The following is a 4,678-nucleotide window of genomic DNA, read 5'->3' as shown; positions in this document are numbered from 1 at the left end:
CGGCGACTGTTCGTTCACTCAAAGGGAGCCGAGCTGTCAATTCGGTGTAGAAACTTCCGCATTTCTCACCTTCCTTGTCGAAAGCAGCCAAAGGGGAGAGCCCAGCTTCTGCAAGGAACCGAGGATGGGCGCAAAGCTCCAGTTGGTCTTGAAGGTGAGCGGCAGCGAGAATCTTTTTGGGGAATGGCACGAGGGGGTAGAGTCCTGGCGCGGCAGTGGGCTGTGCCACTTGGGTTCACTTCTTGGACCGCATTCGCGTACTTTCCAGAGGAGCACCGCAGCGAGAACCTCGGCGGCAGGCGCCGCTTTCCCTGAACTGAAAGGCTCCACGTCTTGGTGGCATATGGCATTTCTTTCCGGGTAGAAGCGCCGGGAACAGCAGCGCTACCAACTCCAACCCCGAATTTTGCCTCGACGCCTAACAGCCCGCGTTGCAGCCGAGTATGAACTTGCAAGAGGAAGACCAGAAACAAGAAGAAGCTAAGGGCATTTCAGAATTGCAGTTCAATAAATGTTTAAATGTCATATTGGAACTTTCTCCATGTGTTAAAGTAGTTTCTAAGCTTCATAAGCACTGCTGGCCGCTACCTTATAAACAGCCCGCGCTGAGATCAAGCCTTCTTCCTGCTTCATTTTTAGCTCCCTTCCCGTCCTACAAAAGTCCAACAACACTCCACCCCATTTAGATTATAAAGTTGTTTGTCTTGTATTTTTATAATAACTTGGAAAGTGAGGGAGTCGAAGTTACCCTGATACTTTTTCAAGCCATTTGCGGACCTGTCAGCTCCTTGCAGCAGCTCCGGGTCTGTAAAAGCCGTTCAGTAGATGTCAGTCTTGCCGCACTTAAATCAAGCGCCGGCGAGTCTTGGCGCTTGAGGCAAACCCCATTTGTGGACGTCGTTCAGCGACGACACCGCCGATCGAGGAGAAGATTCAGGTTTCAGCCAAAGCCGAAGAGGTGGCTTCTTTAGTGACTCGCTGAGATGAGGCTTGAGAAGCGCTTTTGGGAAGCAGCTGCGCCTCGTATTGAACACCAGCGGCTTCAACTTGGCGCCTAGGCCTCGGAGAGAAAGCAAGAACAGCTGCAGAGATGAGCGCCGAAGCAGAGAAGTGCAAACAAATTCATGATAGATTATCAGAGCAAATCTGGACCTGTTGTAAGTAAACCATGCACTTCGTCTGGCACGGGATCTGGGAGAAGTTAAGAATCGAGAAACAAAAATGGGCAAGGAGCATGACATTTGATTAGGCTCCATTTTAGTACAATATAAAAGAAAGGGGGCAAATAAAAGAAGTCCAAAATATCTCATAGATACTTTTCTTTCGCGTACCTCAGGGAGAAAAGCAGGAAGAACAGATTATCTGCACCTTCCCTGTTGTCCCAGCACTGACAATACCCATGTGTCACTGCCCTCTCTGGTTGCGGTGGGATTTGAAATGATGTAGTATACCTTTAGCCCACTTGATTTCTCACCTTTCACAACTGCTTTGAATAAAGCCCAATGCCCAGTGAATAAAGATAAATAAAAGTACTAATGTGTTCATCCTTGCCCTGTCTGAATAGAAAATTATATTTAATCTAAAGTGCCATCTAGTGGGTTCATAAATAATCACAGGAGTTTGATCAGTATCAGTCAAGATCACGTCATGCTTTCAAGACTATAACACTGTCCTCTAAAAAGGGGGGAACATTTACTTTGGGCTGGGCAGAAGTAGGTCAAAACCTACAGATAGATGCTCACACAAAGTGCAGGAGATTAGGAAGGGCTCCAACTACTGGTCACTCCCACAACAGAGACAATAAAAGGCCTTTACCCTCGCCTGAAATCATGCTGCTGCAAGGAAGAAAGCTTGGAGGGAAGGGAAAAGGAAAGGATGATAATTGTGTGGAAGGGCAGTAGTGCCACTTTAGCTGGATCACAGAATTGAGTCCCAAGTCCCCACAGTGGAAGAGATCCTGACATTCGCAGGTTTGTTTTGACTTGTTCCGCCACTGTCTCCCAAGTGGTATATTTATTATTTCCCATAATAAATCAAAATACATGCATATGTCAATATGATTACGGTGTTCACTTGTTGCAAAATAACAGTTACTCCTTGTGGCACTTAACAGCACCTAGCAGTGCACAGAATTAAGTACACGGTACCTGTGTTCCTGTTGCCGGGGGCAGGGGACAGAGTGTTCTTCCCTCTGTGCTCCCAGAGAGGGTTCAAGCTGAACGTTCTTTCTGGCAGGCAGTGGAGGTGGGAGAAGCAAACTCCCTCCTGGTTCTTTCTGTGTCATGAAAAGTTTCTTGATAGGGAGTACTCTGCAGGAGAACTTCATAAGTTTCCCGTGAACATTCATTTCCTAATAGGAAAGCATCTCTTATTCACACTTTACTGTGATCCTTGGAGTTAATAATTGTACACACCCCAACTTTTCTGTCATTTAGTGCTCTATGAAACAATTGAGTTTGGTGCACCTGAATCTGGAAGAAATAGACTGAAGGCAAGTGGAACCTACAACTTGTTGTCTCATGGGCTGGGGGGGGGGGCAGGATTCTACCTCCAATCCATTCTCCTCCACCACTCCCAGTGCTAGCCAGCATTGATGGCTGCTGGGAAACATCATTATCCAGACTTCTGCTTAGATGTCCCTCCCAATATTAATATATTACCTGAAGGTCCCCTGAAACCTGTTGATTCTGCCTTCTTGAGTGGAGCTGCTGCTCAGAAGTCATAAGCAATGGCAGCTGCAAAAAACCATCTGAAAAAAAACTATTCTGGGCTCCATGTGGGTATTTTTTTTCTACTGTTCTCTGGAATCAGAGCAACTAATTTCAAAGTAATCCCACTATGAACTGAATTTTTAAAACTTTATCAAATTTATATGCTGCCCATCTCACTGTAAAAGTGACTCTAGGCGGCTTACAAGTTGAAAAAATTACTTATACAATAATTTAAGAACCGAATTTAAGACTGTTTTAGTGTTTTACATTTCTCCAGTATGCTAGACAGTAGGGGAGAGCCCAAACTCACTCACTGGTTTCCTTCCTTTTTTATAATATATGCATGGCAGATGGTCACCCTTTTTTGTTCCATAAAGAAATGAGGAACATAGAAGAAAACATTTGCATGCAGTAAAGGTGTAAAAACTTTTTTTTTTTTAAGTTTCTGCTGCTAGAATATAGTTTGATCATGTTGGTAAAGGAACACTGACAGTGTAATTCTATAAATCTGTCATTTCTAATTTGAACTTGATACATTTTTTTGGCTTCTGCCTACACATTTTTGAATAGTAGTAATGCTTTTCTGTGGGAATATATATGTAATTGCCATGATTTGTTGTTAAGATAGCTTCTCATCTGGAACAGGAATGGAGCACAACTCATATGAATACATGAGAAACAACTCTAATGTGAATTGGAAAGTTGTAACTCTACACAATCTTTGTTCTTTCCACATATCAGCAAATAAACCACCTTTTCGACCTGAATGTCCCATTGTGAGTGCTTTTACAATATGACAGAACCACATGGAAAAGAAAAAGGCAATTTACCTAAGCACGCCTTTTGAAATAATAGTGTTAAGAGCAGTCTGCACTTCTGTGATTGAATTATTTTCCTTTTCTTTGTAAAGAAATAAAATTTTCTGTACTTTGAAACAAATGTAAGGCCAACAATTTGATGATGGCATGCAGGTGTCCAGTAAAACTGAATGAACATGGCAATTCTACAGTAAAACAGCTAATGAAACATTTTTGAAAAAAGAATTATCAGTCTTAGATAAAGATCCGTGAAAATTGCAATCAAGCATGATATAACATATTATGAGAAACAGCATTAATTCATTGTGGAAGAAAAATTTAGAGAAGTACAAGCATAGGGTTAATGAAGCATATGATGGCCAATAAAGCTTGAGTTAAACAATATAGTAGGGTAGAGCTTTTGGCTTCCAAAGTACAAAATGAAGTAATGTTTCTTTTATCTTCACTTTGCTGTAAATCAGTTTCCCAAGGTGCAGAATTGTTAAATTGGTTTCAGCACAATCAAGCAATCTGGAACATCTTAAAGACAGATGCAAGCTTAAGCCATAATTGCTGTTGTTTTAAGATGTTCTCTTATTGCTAAATCATCATCTGATGTTTTGGAATCTAGAAGGCGTGGTGTTGCTGTCAGGACATAACTTTTCCATGGCTTAACAGATGTGCACAATAAGGTAAATGTATTATTGATCAATTTATTATAATCCACTCTATTGCACTGTTGCAGAAGGCACAGAGAAATACCTATTACTGAGTAGAGATACAACAACTTCGCTTTAGTTATCATAGTGTAAGCTTTTGAGCAGCTCGGGCGGGGAGGTTGGTCTTGAAAGTCATTCTCCCGTCTACTCTGTTTTGTTGCCTTACATAGCAGTGGACCCGTAGAATTTAGAAAGCGTTCTTGCAATTCCTCAAACCAGAAAGGCACCGATCCTGGAAACGGAAGCGGTTCCCTTAAGCCCAAGCGGTTGAAAAAAACCACACCCAACCCCCGACTCCAGACACAGCGGCTTTCAACTCATTGTGATGTTTCCAACGACGCAACGGTGCATTTGAGAAAAAAATCTGGTTGAATGCAGGAAGGGAGGAGAAATACCTGTCACGGTGACAGGCTGCAACCACCAGCGAAAGAAGCAAAGGTGCGCATGCGTA

The sequence above is a fragment of the Python bivittatus genome, unplaced genomic scaffold, assembly GCF_059951505.1.
Source record: "Python bivittatus isolate LINGU-HERP-01145 unplaced genomic scaffold, Pbiv_v1 ctg000850_np1212, whole genome shotgun sequence".
NCBI classification, from domain to species: Eukaryota; Metazoa; Chordata; class Lepidosauria; order Squamata; family Pythonidae; genus Python; species Python bivittatus.
Note: the sequence above shows the minus strand (reverse complement) of the source record.